At 36.7% G+C, this 14911-nt stretch overlaps 1 protein-coding gene and 2 pseudogenes across 4 annotated transcripts in view; 2 read left to right on the plus strand and 1 right to left on the minus strand.

Annotated features, from left to right (window-relative positions):
- HTR2C (5-hydroxytryptamine receptor 2C) overlaps positions 1 to 14911 on the plus strand; it is a gene marked incomplete at both ends in the record, with an annotated part of 112893 nt that overhangs the window by 40816 nt on the left and 57166 nt on the right. The gene's annotated exons all lie outside the window — the stretch shown is intronic.
- On the plus strand, positions 9383 to 9997 carry LOC307180196 (ferritin light chain-like; annotated as a pseudogene). The gene has a single exon. The product of its transcript is annotated as a ferritin light chain-like (transcript).
- LOC307180551 (mitogen-activated protein kinase 6-like) lies at positions 12454 to 14575 on the minus strand (annotated as a pseudogene). Its single transcript has one exon. The product of its transcript is annotated as a mitogen-activated protein kinase 6-like (transcript).

Below are 14911 nucleotides of genomic sequence, written 5' to 3' on the forward strand. Positions count from 1 at the left end.
TTAAATGTTGCTGAATCTAAGAATAGCATGCTTTTATTTTATATAAGGTTGTTGAGATAAGAAGAATAAAAATCATTAAGAAATAATTGCTGCCAAAATGATGTAATGTTAAAATTGTATATAATAACTTTCTGATTTTGTAAAACTTTGCAATATCCAAAAGACATTAAAGTGATCAAAAGGAATAAAATAAAAATTTAGAAGCCTTCAGCTTTAGTATATGGATTCTGGAGTAAGCTTTTGTAATCTACATTTTAGAAGGAGAAAATCAGCCTGCAACTGGTATTTCTAGGGACTTGTTGCAGTACCATAATTTCAGGTAAAAAGTAATTCAAAAAGCTATCAAAGTCTTTGGTCCGGTGTCTACTTCCCCTACAGTCTTTCCCTGGACAACACATCTACTTTCATATTCTCAGCTACCATCTGCCGATGACACCCAAATCTAAAATCCAGGCCGCAAGCTTTTTCACCACTTTGAGCTTTTTATCTTCAGATCTTATGAATATTTTTATGCCAAGAGGAAAGCTTATCTGTTTGTGAAAAAGCCATGCCAAAGCAAAAGGAAGCTGATCAGAATCCAGGGAATAAAACATAAAGGTTGAAAGTTAGGAATGTAGCCAGATAGTACATTTAATCTGAGGGAAACAGGCAGGACAAGAACTGGGATTCACCAATGGGTTAAAGGAGACTTTTCCCTGTTTATCCTGCTGAGTCCCATGGGGTGCCGCAATTGCTCCATTTTACTTTCCAGCCATTTCTTCTTGCCTTTTTTCCCTTTTTTTCCCCCTGCTTATCTGATTTTCATACTTTAAAAGATTCATCTATTCCTCAAGGTGTAGACATAACAGCTTCATTTCCTGATTAACCTTTGTTGCCTCCTTAACCAGGGCTCAGGGCCTTCTCTTGTCATATGGTTTCACCATCCATCCACTATTTTCATCCCTGTAACTGTCTCAACACCTTTTCTTTTGCCATTTCATGTCTTCAATTTCAATTTTGAACCAAGACTTTCATCACACACACAAAAAAAGAAAAATTCTTATACTTCACCCCAAAGTGATTATATGATAGTGATGGTTCAGCTAAAATGTATAGTTTCTGTTTTTAAAAACCAATTTATAAAAATATTTTATATATTATATTGAATATTAATCAATAACAGATAAAATGTGACATAGTTAGACTAACAAACTGCTTATATCATAGATAGAATGGCTAAGTGTGTTCTTGGAATTCTTAGAACTTCAGAGTAAGCCTCTTATCAGGTGTAATTTGAGGGACACTGCGAAAGTTGCTTTGTCCTCCCACACCAGCCAAAATTGTTCCCTGTCACTTTGCCTTCCCTACAATTCCAATCATAGAAATCTAATTTATATTCAAATTGCTTAATTAAAATATAGGTACTATAAATGGGAAAAAGAGGTTTGAAAGTAATGAAAGTGTCCAAGGACCAATTTCATCTTTTCATAATTTTCCCCAGACCCCCCCACTACATATTTTTTAGAGGATTAATATGCTAACGTTTATAGAATCCTTTAAAGTCTTTGGATAATGACATATATTTAAGTAGTACAATGACAATAGAAATATAGCAAAATATCCAAAGAACATACAGATGTCACATATAAATATGGAATACTCATACTGGGGAAAACCTTACATATTTCCTCTTTACCTTTACATGACATTTCTCGTCACTTTAATCATGACAATATCTGCCTTATGGAAAAAAAAGTCATGATAATATTCCCATTGCAGGCATTCATTACGAAGACTTAATTCACTGAGAAATATATTAGCATATTAAATCTACAGTTTGTCTCTCAAGGCTAAATGTTTTATGTCACTATATTTCTAAATGCATAGTCTGAATAGAAGATAGGAGAGGAGCTATTGCAGGAAGCTTCTTCATGGGAACATTTTTGCTTTCTGGAAAGCTACTACTTGCTCCCAGCATGAGCCTTCATTAGTCATTTACATGGAATCTATTTATTAACAACCACCGGTTCATGCTCCAAACATTCAAGGTTCCTCATGGCAAAACAACCATTTCTTCCTAGGGTCACTTTTTTTCCTACTGTCTCTATGCAGCCACAATTTTGGAGATATTTTTAGTCCCACTACCTTCTCTTATGTCCCTTAGTATTCTGTGAATGGTTATTTACTCACCTAAACTGCTTTTCTGTAGAAATCATTATCTAGAGTGGTAGCCACCCCGAAACTCTATGACTCCTTCCTTGGTTACCCCAATTTTGTTCTCCATCCCTTATATGGGTTATACACTTAACAAACCTACATTATGAAAACCGGGCCATATTCTATGAAGACATTGTCTAGTAGCTAACATGGATCCAGAATGTTTAAAGAGAATGATGAAAATGCCATCTTAAACTCAAATAAACTGTTAGTGAATTGAAGTAGCTGATACTAATTTCCAAACTTCCCAAGTAATGCTGGCTTATAAATTGAATTATTATGCTAAAGAGTGGATATTTTGTTAAATAAAAGTAAAAAACAACGAACAGTATAATAAGTATTTGAATATTTTTACCAGACAAAATGTCCTTTGATATTTAAGTTTATGATTAACTTTTTTAAACATACTGCAGACTTAGGTAGTCAAAAAGGTCTTTATAGTTTCATCTAATTAAATTCTTTGCACTCATAAAAAGTCATGCCACCCCGTAGATGAAAATCTACCCAAAATCCATCATACACATCCAAAATATATTTCACGATCTCCTTTATTAATGCATGCAAACATTAAAACTACAACCTCAATGATTAAATAATGTCAGAAACAGACTCAAGAAATAAGGATTTCGAGAGGGCTCGCGCCAGGGGGTGCTTCCCAGAGCTTCTGCTGCTAGTGTCCTTGTCCTCGCGGTGGGACACAGCCACCCCCCCCCCCCCCGCCTCTGCAGACCCTCCAACACTAGCAGGAAGCTTACAAGTTCACTACCAGCTAAGCAAGGAAGAAACCCATGTATTCACCATTTATACAGAGAACTTTGCCAAGAGAAGACTGCACCACCTGAAGATTAACTGAGAGGGCAGAGGGCTTACCATTCAGATGGATCAGCAACTCTGACTCAGTTATAACTTCTCCTCAGAGGTTGAGTTCAGGGCTATCAGGTCCCTCACCTTGGGCAAAGTCACAGAGAATCTTCGATTGGATTCTGAAGTTGCTAAAGCAAACACCCTGGGTTTTGTTGGCTGTCTGGCTTCAGTCCAATACAACCACATAGCACCACTGAAGGCAGCCCTGTGCCATGCCACCACCGCACCTGTAACCATCCAAGGGATCTTGACAGAATCCAGCTGTGGCTCAATGATGGATTCGGATGTGAATGCAGTGACCATGGTGCATTCTTCATCAGATCTTTTTGAGAAGACAGATGAACCACCAATGCAGTGCAAAGTGACTCGGCTCTCATCGGAGGAGTAATAGCAGTGGTGATATTCATCATCTTCTCCACCATCGGCACCATGAGCTGCTTCCTTTACCAGCATAAGCAGTCACATCATACCAACCAGATGAAGGACAAGGAATATCCAGAAAATTTGGACAGTTCCTTTAGAAGTGACACTGATTTTCAAAACACAGTGAGCGAGTGTAAGCGGGAATATTTCATCTGAACACCTGCAGGGCCACCTCATACTCTTTCTTTGTTGTTCATTTTTGGTTTCTCCTTCTCCTCTTTCTCCTATTTTTTCATTTTGCTCATTCTCTTTCTCTGTTTTCCTTTTATTTTTGGAACATACCTGCATTCACCACAGCATCTATCCCCTCGAACCAGCCCAGAATACCAGGCAGCTATGGCCACTGCCTTCCTCTGTGACAAACTTATCATGGTGAAAGTGATCGTTCAAGAGACTGATTACTTTATACAAGGAAGAGATACATGTGTGCACATGTCCATATTCAGTTCCGTACTTCCACTTTCTAAGATGCAGCCTTCAGTTCTGCAACCATTCAGTCTTGCAGGCTTTACCTTGAACCTGAGCTCTGTGACTTCAGCATGAAACGGTCATCCTCAACACCCTCCCCCATTTCATGTCCACCCCGACCAGGGAACTCAGGGTACCAAAAGAAGATGCTAGGGCCTGGTTTGTGTCAGTGGCACTTTAAAAGGAACAAGAGAGGTTTGTTGTGTATTAATTTCCCCCCCACAGGAAGCCCATTACCCTAACTCATCATCATCGTTCACTCTAACTCATCCCCTGAGTATTTTCAAATATAGGATTCCTGATAGTCGTGAGCTATTGCTTTGTTCCTTTCTTACCACTCTCTCCCAGGGCTGACACTTTAGAGCAGCACACAATAGCATAAACCTAGGGGAAGCATGGAAAATAGTCACTTGAAACTAGGAGGTAAAAAGAAAGCTACTAGGAAGTAGAAGTTCAATAACTTAAAAAATGCCTCTTCCAGTTTTGTGGGAAATGCTAGCTAGGTTATTCCTGGGATTATTATACATATATATATATATATATATATATAATTTTATAAATATATATATATTATAATATATATTATTATACAGTATATATACAGTTCCACACAGAAAATTATATAATAAATAGTATTGTTTTGTAAACAGTCCTTTCCCTAACTAAAATAAAGTTTTACTTATCCTTGCCAGGTTTTCCAGAGAATACAGTCAGCCTTTTGTATCTGCAGGTTCTTCATCTACAGATTCAACCAACCACAGGTCAAAAATTAAAAAAAAAAAAAAATTCCAGAAAATTCCAAAAAGCAAAACTTGAATTTGCCACACAGCTGCAACTAGTTACATAGCAATTACATTGTACTTATAACTATTTACATAGCAATTACATTGTACTAGGTATTATAAGTAAACTAGATATGATTTATGCATTCGGGAGGATTATATGCAAACACTACACCATTTTATGTAAAGGACTTGAGCATCTACCCAGAGTCCTGGAACCAATCTGAACCCCACCCCCAATACCGAGGGATGACTGTGTTAACTAGCAGAGTGTTTTTCTATAAGTCTTTCATTTTTATCTGCTTCTACTTAATAGCACTGCCCTATTTTGGGCTATTTGACCATAAATTTCCATTCTGTCTCCTTTCAAAATCAATATGTAATGTTTAGGAGGGCTAAAGAGATATTCGGATGATGACTTGAAAAAGATATTCTACATCAGACAATCAGGCTCACCTTTCCCCTTGATACTTTTCCTCAACCCTAAGCTAAAACTAAAAGAATAGCTTTTACCTTAAAGTACCTTAAAGTATCAGAATATGTAAAAATGCTGGAAACTGGTCTTAGCATTTCACACAAGTCCTATAAAATCAAACAAAAAGAAATCTAAAACCCCAGCAGAAATTAATAAAGAGTATTGGATGCATGGTAGAACTTTTAAATGTTTATAAAAACCAGAATGATGTGACTAGAATGAGAAACAATACTAAAGTTTGTCAAACCAAAGGACCACAAACTATAAAGAGTCCAAAAGGTAGTTTATTTGGGGTCTTAGAATTGCTATTCTGGGAACACAGATTCCAGAGGAACACAGAATAGTGTCCCATCAGAGGAAATGGATAGGGGTTTTTACGGGAAAAAGCGGGAAGCTCATGCAGGCTTAGAAAAGTTGTTTCCCAAGAATTTGGATTGGAGGATAAATTTGTTCTATAAATACAATTGGGTTATTGAGCATATCTCATCTGTTACTACGGAAAGGTATGTTTTCTCTAGTTCAGAAAAAGTACAGTTCTCAGCATTTTTTTTTTCCTTTTGGCAACTCAGCAACTATTCAGCAGTTTTATTTAGACTGTTCAGCAAAAGTTCAGCACAAGCAGTGAACATGGAGGTCCTCAGGGCACGTCTCAGTCATTACTGACCTTGCTCCTTTCACATGTTCAACCTAAGTTCTATCTCCTCGGTTAGGATGGAAAAGTGGTAAAAGGAGATCTTGACTCACTCTCAGTCTTGCTTTCCAACTTCCTGATATGACAAGGGAAGCTGGAAGACTAGAAAATCTGCATTAATCTAAAAAACTGGCAGTAGAGAAAGTATAGAATACTATATAGTTGGCGTATATACGCCAAATGTGGGAATAAACATTTTTTAAAGCACGTTACTGTAAATTCACAGAGCCACATAATTTTTATAGCTACTCTTATAATTTGACAAAAATTAAGAGCGGGTCTACTGTAATCAACTTCCTACAATCTCAATATAAAGTTCTTCCTTCCAGCCCTTTAACTCCTTCATTCACAAATATTGTGTTCTATGACATCATTGCAGACCTCCTTGACTTTTGTCCAACTCTCTTGCTTCCTCCAAACTTTACTTTCTTCCCTTTCCAGCTTTCTCTGAGAAGACTTATCTTATAAACCTGGAGAGAGTTAAGTTTATCATACTGAGTATTTCCAGAATATCATGTGCACTACCTCTGTCATGGCACTTAACTCATTGTAGGGAAATTTTTGTTTGCATGTTTGTCTCTCCATTATACAGCGAATCCCTAGTTATTAACATAGAAAAATTTTCAATGAAACACAATACAAATTGAATTAACAGGGTGAAGTCATGGCTTTTAATATGTATATTCAAATCCAAATTATCAACTGCATCACTTTCAGTGTTAATATAACCAAACTTCAGGGGTTTTGGGCTTTGATCTGTAACTAATTTATGAGGTTACTGTGATGCATAAATGACATAATCTGTAAAGTTTCCTGGAAAAAAAATATACCTAACTAATGCTAGTTTCTTTTTATCTAATGAATTTAAGGATTTTTAAACATATTATGAAATATATAAATATGGCATTGTGATAGGTTAAACACAATAAACTACAATTAATCCTGGTAGAGCCTGAAAATCATTTAATAAACTTCAATGCATATTTCTAATAAACATTTTTCAAAGACGGAAATAGAAAAGTCATTTCTTAATATATTCTAAGTCAACAGCCAGTATAATAACAATGTGTGGATGTAGGATTAAACATATAAAAACATTTTTTAAAAAGTTAAAAGTACAGCAATAGGTCATACTATTTATGATAGATGAGACATCAAAATCAATGATAAAAGAAAACATGTTAGATAAATTTAGACTCTTGGCCTCATTTCACACACGAAAATAAATTCTAGGAAGATTAAAAAGTTGACTATTTAAAACCTATCCAAGTAAACACAAGAAGAAATTGAAAAGGATATTTAGCCAGCTATTGGATATTTACCTAACATCTAAGATGAAGAAACCATAGGTGATTACACAAATGAGAAGACTGAGAGATTTGGCTACATAAAAATATAACATTTCTGACTACAGAAACATTTTTTTAAAATGTAAAGTAGAACATAACTAATTATCAGAGAAATGCAAATCAAAACTACAAGCAGGTATCACCTCACACTGGTCAGAATGGCTATCATCAAAAAGACTACAAACAATAAATGCTGGAGAGGGTGTGGAGAAAAGGGAACCCTCTTGCACTGTTGCTGGGAATGTAAATTGGTACAACCACTAGGGAGAACAGTATGGGTTCCTTTAAAAACTAAAAATAGAACTACCATATGACCCAGCAATCCCAATCCTGGGCAGATATCCGGAGAAACCATAAATCGAAAAGATACATGCACCCCAATGTTCACTGCAGCACTATTTACAATAGCCAAGGCATGGTAGCAAACTAAATGTCCTTTGCCAGAGGAATGGATAAAGATGTGGTGTATATATATATATATATACAATTGAATATTCCTCAGCCATAAAAAAAGAACAGAATAATGCCATTTGCAGCAACATAGACAGACCTAGAGATTATCATATTAAGTGAAGTCAGAAAATGACAAATATATATCAATCATATGTGGAATCTAATTTTAAAAATAATACAAATGAACTTATTTACAAAAGAGAAACAGACTTACAGATATCAAAAACAAACTTAGGCTTACCAAAAGGGAAACATCGTGGGGGGGGGGGGATAAATCAGGACCTTGGGATTAACATACACACACCACTATATAAGATAGATAAGGAACAAGGAGCTACTGTATAGCACAAGGAACTATACTCAATATTCTGTGATAACCTATATGAGAAAAGAATATGAAAAAGAATGGATATATGTATAACTGAATCACTTTGCTGTACATTTGAAATTAACACATTGTAAATCAACTATACTCCAATAAAATTTTTTAAAAAACGTAAAGTAGACTGGGATAAAATAATTGCAGCAAGAAACAAACATAAGCAAAATTACAAGATAAAGCAATGACTGACATAAAATATTTGTCTCAAATATTTAACAATTGTGTTAAAATACTATATTATAAAATATACCTATAGGTTTATTTAGAAGAACAGTGTATAATGCATCCCCTAGATACTGGGAAATGAATATGAACATGATGTTTCCATATTCTCATTCATACTTCTGTTCAAAATCACCATTTCCATTCTGTATATTAGTAATACGATCTCAGTGTGCAAAATTTTCTACAATTTCTAAACTGTGTGAGATTATAAAATTTTAAGATGTGTTTACAACACAAAAATTATATGTGGATATAAGTCTTTAGTCCTTCCAAAATTCTCTCTTCCTTAAAAGCAACAAGAAATTTTACAAAAATTGTCAGAATCAACTAATTCAGGACTCTGGAAGTTACTTAAAAGCTCAAAGCAATCCAGGGAGTGTTTATTCAAAAAAAATGACTGAATTTTGCTAAGAGCAGCAGTCTCTGTAGCATTTTAACTTGCCCTATTTCATTACCCGTCTCAGGCTCCGCGGTAGCCTTGAAAACCAAGAGCCTGCAATCTCAGTGCAAACTAGCAGCCCAATACCTACCAGAGGGAACAGAGTTAGCACACTCCTTCAGAGCCTCATTTCCAGAGAATTGTCATTATTTGACATGTCTGGTGGTCCCCTGGAAGAATTAACACCAATTCTTCAAAAACTTTTTCAAAAAATTTTTTTAAAAAGAGGAATTCTTCCCTACTCTTTGTATGAGACTGATAATATCCTGATACCAAAACCAGACAAAAATAGCATAAGGGAAAAAATATATAAATCAATATCCTGTATGAATATAGATGCAAACATCCTTAACGAAATACTAGCAAATATATGAAAAAGGTTGGACACCAATATAATGGGTATTATCCCAGAAATGCAAAGTTGGGGCAAGCCGCTCAGGCGGTCCTGCGGATCTGTCTTTTGCTTCAACAGTGTTGGGGCAAAACAGACCGAGGGACGCCCCTTGCTCCAGCCTCCAACCACCCTCCAACCTTTTTTCCAGTCGCAACTTTCGGAATCAGCCACTCAGCCACCCTCAGCTTTCGGGACCAGCCAACGCCATTTTTTGAGCTTAACTCCGTATTACCGATCAACCATGAGCTCCCAGATTCCTCAGAATTATTCCACTGAGGTAGAGGCTGCCATCAACCGCCCAGTTGACATGCATCTGGGTCCTCCTACACCTACCTCTCTCTGGGCTTCTATTTCCACCGCGAGGATGTGGCTCTGGAGAACGTGGGCCACTTTTTCTGTGAATTGGCCAAGGAGAAGCACGAGGGCGCCCAACGTCTCTTGAAGATGCAAAACCAGTGCAGCAGCCGCACCCTCCTCCAGGAGCACAGAAGCCGTCCCAAGATGAGTGGGGTAAAACCCAGGATGCTATGGAAACCGCCATTCTCATGGAGAAGAACCTGAGCCAGGCCCTTGCGGACCCGCAGGCCCTGGGTTCTGCCCGCGCAGACACGCACCCCTGTGACTTCCTGGAGAGCCGCTTCCTGCAGGAGCAGCTGAAACTCATCAAGCAGATGGCGACCACCCGACTAACCTCCACAGGCTGGCTGGTCCCAGGCTGGGCTCAGCCAGTATCTCTTTGAAAGGATCACCCTCAAGCACAACTAGGAGCCTCCAGAGCCCAGAAGCCTTTGAGGAGCCCCCCTGGTGTCAGGGCTTCTGCCTGAAGCCCGTCTCTGCAGCCACTAGGGCTTTGTAACCACCCTGGGGCCCTCTCCCAAGCCTTGGACCAAATGGAAACAATAAAGCTTTTGGCAGCAAAAAAAAAAAAAAGCAAAGTTGGTTCAACCTGTGAAAATCAATCAATATAATGCCCCTTATTAACAGAATAAAGGGAAAAACACTACCTGATTACCTTAATAGACTCAAAAAAGCATTTGACAAAATCCAACCCCTTTTGTGATAAAAACAGATATGTGGAATCTAGAATGATGGTACAGATGAACCGGTTTGCAAGGCAGAAATAGAGACACAGATGTAGAGAACAAATGTATGGACACCAAGGGGGGAAAGCTGGACGGGCGGGGAGCGTTGATGGGATGAATTGGGAGATCGGGATTGACATATATACACTAACACGTATAAAATACATAACTAATAAGAACCTGCTGTATAAAAAAATAAAATAAAATTCAAAAAAGTATTTAGCTCTGAAACAAAAAAATGATATTTTAAGAATAAAGTTGTATTACTAAAAAAAAAAATACTGAATCATCTCCATCAACCCTCAACCACACCTCAGTTCCCCCTTCCTAGCCCTTGAGGTCAGGTGTTGGCTAACTACATCCATGTGCCAAATCCTGGTGACTACTGATATTGATAAATAAAGTTTTCTCGGAATACAGTCACACCCATTCTTTCAAGGATCGCCTATGGCTGCTTTCAACCTACAAAAGTAGAGTTGAGTAGCTGCGAAGACTAAAATATATATTACTTAGCCCTTTACAGAAAATGTTTGCCATTCTCTGGTTTAAGATGCCGTTTGAAAATCCCAAGTTTTTCCTTGTTTGTTTTTTGGTTTTGTTTTGTTTTTCCATTGGCTTTCTTCTTTCTTAATTGCTGCATGTGAAAAAAAATAAAATGCCCTTCTACTCCATGTGTGCTTTTCTTTTGTCCAGTTAATTTATTTAATTAGTTTTTCATCTTATAATATTTCTCACTATACTATAAAATCATGAGAACAAGTATAATGTTTGCCTTCTGTATCATTATCTCCATCTACCTACTATATATTAAGAACTTAATATTTATTAAATACATAAATCAATGCCACATCAGTAAAACACCTTAAACTTATTTTGGAACAAGGAAGAGAATAAATCCATAAATTAATAAAATATACCAATTCTCCTAAAATTCATTTCAATATATTTCTATCATATTAACAATTCATACTAATAATTTGAGTAATGTATTACTCTGAAAAGAACATGCCTATTATACAATGTAGTAGTTACTTCAATACTTGGCTCCTGAAACATATTGTCACTGGTTTTGTGGGGTTTTTTGTTTTGTTTATTTTTACATTTAACCTAATTTTATTCATGCTTGCCTTGGGATGGGGAATAGGTCATTCAGTAAAAACATACAATAGAAACAAAATATGTCTTATCATGTACAACTTTTAAACTACAATAATTATGTACCTTAATTACTTCCATGCACACATGTCGAACATTACAGTTTTCTTTTTAAATAAACACAATTAAGACTTCTAGGAGCATTTTATAATAAAGTAATTCCTAATTTTTCTTTGTAGATAGATCAAGTACCTCCAAAATGCAAATTCCTATACACAGTGAGCGCTTTACTTAAAATGAATACTTAAGTAAATTAAGTACATGGACAGCCTTAGGATAAGCTGACATATATTCACCTAAGTAGACAACAAACCATAGTGCCAAATGGAAAAAGTGTATTTGCAAATAAATTTCAAAAACTAAGTTAACTTTTTAGAATTAAATACAGAAAATATATTGATTTGCTAAAATAAATAAGATGTGATGTAGTAACACTTCACTATAAAGAATGCATACCAGAACATTTATAAACGGTGAGTGAATCTTATTAAGAATACTGCAATAAACGCTGGCTAAATAGAAGTGCATATTGTGAAGCACTATGGGTAGTATATGTTTTGCCACATACTTCTGTTACCTTGAGGTAGATAACACATGTGTACCAAATTCGTCATTCATTTTCAGTTGCTGCTGGTATCATGTGTTTTAAAGAAATGTGTACAGTAGGAAAAACTTGGAAATACTCAAGAATGAAAAATATTTTAAGAAAAAAATATATATTTTCATGCAATTATGTAGTCTCACTGTGTAAATTTCAAGGCAAGATTTTTGTTTCCTGTAAAACAGATCATTGTTCTATGAGAGAATGTTTTTTACTTGTCTTAGTGCATTTCTTTTGTCTCCTCCCGCATTGCATTATTTTGCTCCATTCTTTATTTTTGTGTGCAAATGACATGCCAGTTAAAATGAAAACCATCTCACATGTAGAAAAAAAGTCTGGATTTTAAAAACCAAGAAAAAAATGCTTTCTAAATGACACCATCTGATTCAAGTAAAAAACTGACTTAAACACTAGTAATAACAAAGACAAAACACATTTCATGAAGAATACAAAAAGAAATGCCTGCTGAGTGTTTTAGTTCAGATGTTTCAGAATGCTGCTGTATGTTTTATGAGAAATCTGAGGGGAAGATTTCATAGCAGGAGGTGTTAATGTGGCCTGCATTGACTTAAGTGGTGATCCAGCTGAACTGTGAAACTGTGGGATGCCTATGGATTCAAGCTGCTTGTTAAAGAGGAACTCCCCACTGTTGTTCAGAAATCCTTCCTCACTTCCTCTCTCCTCAAGCTTCCCATCCTCTACCGGCTCAGTTTCTAGCATTTCAATATCTTCTTCTTTGCTAAAGAACTTGTCCAGGTAATTGGGGTAAGTGTTTTCCTTTTCAATTTGCTCATCCTTCCTTACCTCACAACAAAACTGACTTATGAGAAAACAGTCCTCCCCATCACCCACAAACTGGCTATCCCAAGAAGACTGGTACAAGCCTTCTAACTGAGCCAAATTGGCCATTCTTTTTTCCTGTTTTTCTCGGCTTACTGACTTTGATATCAAACTTTTCAATTCTAGTTGGGACACTGAGCTATTCAAGTCATTCAATTTGTCATCAACAGCAGTAGGCTCATGTTGTGAATTAAGTTGAATAGTTCCTGCAATAAAGGAATCAAAATCAAATCCCTGATTCTTTTCCCTTTCTTTTTCAGCAAGTTGCTGTGATGCTATTGGACTTTAACCAATCCATTCCTTTCACATTTTAACTTGCCTTTCTTATCAGATTTTTCTTTGCTTTGTTCTTTCCAATAAGTGTGGGTTCATAGTAATGATTAACTTCACTCTCTCTCCAAACCAAGTTATCTAAGTATGATGATGACCTCGTTTTGTAGTTACCAGTATGGCTACACTCCAGATCACAATATTTGTTTTCATGATGATCTGGGTATTGCCAACAAGGCTCAGTAGAGTAATTGGTCTCAAAAGCAGGATCCTCCAAATACTTTTCACTATCTCCATCCAAATATTTTCGAGATCAACTTGTACTTCTTCTTCATCAGTGACATCAGACAGAGCTCTTGGGTCAAGCTGAACTTCATCAGTATCAAAGTTGTTATGTATAGGCCAATCATGCTCTGAAAATTGACAATCATGGTACCTTTCCCAGTTATAAATGTGACTATGAGTTTCATCCATAAGCAAAATATCATCAACTTCATCTTTAATATGAAAAGGATGACCTGAAATTGGCTCATCCATTGGAAAAGAATAAATGCTCATGTAAGGATGAGAAAGCACTTCTTCTGCTGTCAACCAATCCATGGGGCTAAATGTCAAAATTTGTTCCAGGAAATCCAGTGCTTCTCGACTGATTCCGGGGAGCAGCTGAGTTAAGGGTTTGTGTGGCTCAGTCATGTCATTTCTAATGTAAACTGGAATTATGCTGAGAAGCTCCTGTCAATCTTCCTCATGTACAATAGGAATAGACTCTAAAATCAGCTGCATCTGTTCAAGTTCATGTGCACCTGCAAAGAGGGTTTTACCAGGCAGCATTTCAGCAAAGATGCAGCCTGCAGCCCACATGTCAATGGCTTTAGTATAAGTATTAGGAGAAAGTAAAAGAGGTGGGGATCTGTACCATTTAGGAACCAATCCTTCAGAAAGATGACCTTAATGGGAATAATGGGGATCCATGATCCACGCAAGACCAAAGTCACCTATCTTCAGCACCAAGTCTTCAGTATTAATGAAAAGATTAGCTGGTTTCAGATCTCTGTGCAGTACGTTTGCTGAGTGAATATATTTGAGCCCACGTAGCAGCTGATACATGAAAAGCCTGGCATGCTCTTCCAGTAACGGGCCCTGCTCCAGCACATTAGCCAAGTCTGCCTCCATGTACTCCTGAACAATGTAAACACTGTTCAATTTGGTAAGAGAGCCCACATCATCTGTTAACAGGCTACTACTAGGACCAAGAATTTCAAACACCTTCACAATGTTATCATGGTCAAGTCTAAGAATTTTGATTTCACGTAGAGCATGTTTGACACTCTGGGGATCAGTAAGGACAATTTTCTTGATGGCTACTCTTTTGTCACAGTCATTGTCTACAGCAGAAAAAACCAAGCCATTGCCTCCACAACCCAATGGTTTTAAGTCCATATAACTAGAGCCCAGATTTCATGAGACTTTTAAATTTCTCTGCCATTTTGAAACCCTTACTATTGCCTCTTCCTTTCAAATTGTTGAACTTGTGTAAATAAGGAAGAAAATTGGCATCAAAAGGAAAGATCTTTCAAAAAGGTAGAAAAAATAATAATTTTGCTTCCACAGCAAGGTGGTTTCATTGCATATGCCAACCAGGCCTGTTGAGTTCCCCTTAGATTTAAAGCTCAAAAAGCTCTACTCATACTGAGAATTAAAAAGATTGCAGTACTCATAGGTGAAGAAAGGGGCAGCAACTCTGCAGACATTTAAAGAAAACACTCAAGAAACTCAAACGGAATGAAGTGACATTCAGATTTACTGTGCTGAAGGATTTAAC

This window comes from Stenella coeruleoalba (genome assembly GCF_951394435.1).
Source record: "Stenella coeruleoalba genome assembly, chromosome: X".
Classification (NCBI taxonomy): Eukaryota; Metazoa; Chordata; class Mammalia; order Artiodactyla; family Delphinidae; genus Stenella; species Stenella coeruleoalba.